This window comes from Lotus japonicus, chromosome 1 (genome assembly GCF_012489685.1).
Source record: "Lotus japonicus ecotype B-129 chromosome 1, LjGifu_v1.2".
In the NCBI taxonomy this organism is placed as follows: Eukaryota; Viridiplantae; Streptophyta; class Magnoliopsida; order Fabales; family Fabaceae; genus Lotus; species Lotus japonicus.
In genome coordinates, this window is record NC_080041.1 from 115,242,480 (window position 1) to 115,245,959 (window position 3,480).

At 36.5% G+C, this 3,480-nt stretch overlaps 3 non-coding genes across 3 annotated transcripts; all 3 read right to left on the bottom strand.

Moving 5' to 3' along the window:
• Window positions 1-1,579: 1,579 nt before the first annotated feature.
• Window positions 1,580-1,661, bottom strand: LOC130734732 (small nucleolar RNA SNORD24). Its single transcript, XR_009018078.1, has one exon. It is a non-coding gene; the product is annotated as a small nucleolar RNA SNORD24 (small nucleolar RNA).
• A 99-nt stretch (window positions 1,662-1,760) lies between these two features.
• Window positions 1,761-1,838, bottom strand: LOC130734902 (small nucleolar RNA R12). Its single transcript, XR_009018238.1, has one exon. It is a non-coding gene; the product is annotated as a small nucleolar RNA R12 (small nucleolar RNA).
• A 313-nt stretch (window positions 1,839-2,151) lies between these two features.
• On the bottom strand, window positions 2,152-2,247 carry LOC130734920 (small nucleolar RNA snoR1). The gene has a single exon (XR_009018254.1). It is a non-coding gene; the product is annotated as a small nucleolar RNA snoR1 (small nucleolar RNA).
• Window positions 2,248-3,480: the final 1,233 nt, after the last annotated feature.

Here is a 3,480-nt window from a genome sequence, read left to right on the forward strand (position 1 = left end):
GCAACCGAGAGAGAAAACGACAATTTGTGTTCATCTCCTTCTTCCTTTCATTCCAACCGAAGCCTCCCTCCTCTTCCTCAGTTCGAAGCCTCTCCCTCCTCTTCCTCCCCTCTGAAAACAAATCAAAGCCTCCCTCGATGTTTTCCTTCACCCAAGCCGCCAAATCGAAGCCTCCCTCCTCTTCCTCTTCTCTGAAAACGGGTAGATTGAAGGATCGAATGTCCCTCCTCTCGCTCAACGAACATGCAAGCCGGCTGCAGGTAGATCGAAGGTCCCTCCTCTTGCTCAGTGGACATGCAAACGGGTAGATCGAAGATCGAAGGTCCCTCCTCTTTCAGAATTTCTGTAATTTTTTAAATTTTGTTCTATTTGGAATTTTCAACAAATTTTTGTAATTTTTTGTTCTGTTTGAGACTTTATATTCTGTAATAAATTCCAAAATTTTTACCTCTGTTTGGGACTTTTCTGGGTTTTTAATGTTTGTTGCTTCTGCCCCTTCACTCATCTTCGCTTCCCTCTTCTTTTAACGATAATTCTGTTGCTGGTTGAAAGAGAGAAAAGGATTTTTTAACCCAACAACAAGTTAAGGAGCGTTGCTTATTTAAGCAACGTTGCTTAGCTTTGAGCTATAAGCAACGCCACCTCAACAAGCTCCAATGGAGCTGAAAAATAAGAAACGTTCCTTAATTTAAGCAACCCTGCTAAGCAACTCCCGTTGGAATTGCTCTAAGGGGTCTCAAATGTATAGGAGTTTCTAGTTGTCCATTCTGATCAAGTCAGTTGCTATTATATCATTTCAAATTTGATTAGGGTCATCCTTTCGCAAAGTTATGACCCTACATGGTGACTCAAAAAGCGTTGAATTAATTTTATTTTTCCTTACTCTTAATTTTTCAAATAATTGCCATTTTACTTCTTGGGAAATCTTAGCCTAACATTGTTGCTTATTATGAGATACAACACCTTAATAGAAAATATGAAATTCCTTTTATTTGAGGTTCAAACACTATGAGAGGATGATGCTGATCATGAGATCCAACAAATTGATGCTGATCATGAGATACAACAAATTGATCTTCAAATGGGTAAATAAAGAAAGTATACTCAACTTTTCAGCAGGGTAAAAATGGATATTGAACTTCCAAAAGGTAATTCAACGCTTTGCGAGTCACCATGTAAGGTCAATGCTGCACCACAAATGTGCAGACTCATCACAATTGTATATCACAATTGTATATAACCATTAATAGCTTCCATAAAAGTACTTAAAATGTGACTAGTGAAACAATTTAAAGAGGAAATTTAGTTGCTTTAGTGATTTCCAAGGCAACATAGAAAAAGGGTTGCAGGAATGATAAGAAAAAGCAACACAGACACTCTAGCTTCAAGGGAACGAGTCAAATGGGAACTGAACAAATCCACACAGACCAGATAGTGAAGCCATACTTAAAATTGCAGAACTTCAAATTTTTATTTAGATTTCAAAACCATATACTAATAATGAACCAAACTCAATTCTAGGACTTTTAACTCTCTGAAATCAATCATGGTATGACTATGAAATTTCAAAACAAAAGGAAGCCTCAGAGATCTTGGTGGAAAGAATCATCAAATGGGTAATTCCCATCAAGAGTAGCAAATATTTTATAGCATCACAGGCTCCATAATCAACATTCAAAAAAAAACAGATTGAAAGAGATCACATCCTAAAATGCTTATAAACAAACTAAAATTAAAAAACAAGAACATGACTATGATGATGTTGTCAGAAGTAGCTGGTTGTAAGATCATATAAAAATATCATTGGGAATCCGATTGATTTTTTTCATCATTCAACATCATATACTCAACAGCCATAAACAAATCCAAAGAATCAAATTCATAAAAAAACAGACATACCCAAAAACAATTTCATGAAATAGTGAAAGATTGTACCTATCTTGTCACCGAAAAATCCAATTTTGAAACGATTCCCCGGAGCTAAAGATAGACTACACATATATAAAAACATGCGTAGAAAATTTCATGTAGCCTAACGATAGATCCTTGACACAACAAATAGATGAACAAAGATTTGCAATATTAGGCGTAAAAACATGGATATAGAATAAGAATTTAAAAACAGAGGAAATTGGAATGCTAGTTTTGTGGGACTCAGAGAGTTGCTTCATGTGCTCATTGACGAAACTGTGAAGAATCGCCTCATACAAGAGGTGTCAGAATATAGAAGCTCTCTTCATCTTCGTCCCAATTGAAATTGAAAACAAAATTGAAGAACTAGAATTTGGGAATCATGGGGTTTGAAGAACGAGGGGAAGAGAGGGTGCGGCAAGATTCAGAGGAAGAGGTGAGTTAGGGTTTATGATGGTGATGCTGATGGCTGGCCCAATTTATAGGCTTTGTTGTTAGGGTTTGTTACTTTCCTCTTTCCTAGTTTTTTATGTTGTGGGCTTTGATGGGCTTGGTCTCCATGTCCATTCGTTTGGTCCCTTGGAGGTCCACAATTGATTGATTATTGTTTATAGTTCGGGGCGTCTAATGTAGATATGATTTTAAGCCATGTACACTCGTAAAATTTACCGTTGATTTATTAATAAAATATTCAATGGTTAGGATTGTAGTAAGTCAATTGTGAATTTACCCTTACATACTGTTTGGTTCAAATGAGGGGAGGGATTTTAATGGAGTGGAGGGGAGGGGAGGGGAGAGATTTTAATACTTATTACGTTTGGTTCATAGAAGAGAGGGAAGGGAAAGTTACAAACATATTGTTCCTCTACGCTAAACCTCATTCAAGGCTATTTATAAATTCGTCACCAATCACCACTGTGTGAGGCCATTGTCGCCCTTGGCTACCTCATAGAACCACTATCGTCTGAGTAAACATCGTCTTCCCTCTCCGTTGGAAAACAAAATTATTACCACCACATTCTAACATAGTGACCACAATAATCGTCTTATATGTCATAGGAGAAACCAAATCAGCCCCTAACCATAAAATTCATTTTCTAGAAGACTTTACAATGGAGGCGCGGATCAAGTTTCATTTTTCAACATGCGAAGGCTTCATCTATGACAACCTTAATGCATAATGAAGCACCAACCAAAGAATGCAATTCTTCAACAAGAAAATATGGCAATATGAAGCACAAAGTTCACCCAAGAAAAAATTACCTGTGAATTGGAGAAAAAAATCCACATAAGTCCCATTTACATCCTAAAAAGAACACCCTAATAAATTTTGAATTATAACTAATCTCCTATTGACGTCCCAATGAAACCTTTGAACTTTGAAGGCTCCAATTTCTAAGCAAGCAAAAAATTAAACAAATGAAGCCCCTAATGCTGCACCAGTAATATAAAATCTGGGGAGGAAAATAATACGCCTTCTGAAAAGAAAATCTTTGTGGCTTGGGAGTAGTGGTAGTTTTTTTTTTTTTTTTGATAAGCCAAAGAATTGTATTTAAAAAAAGCACAAGG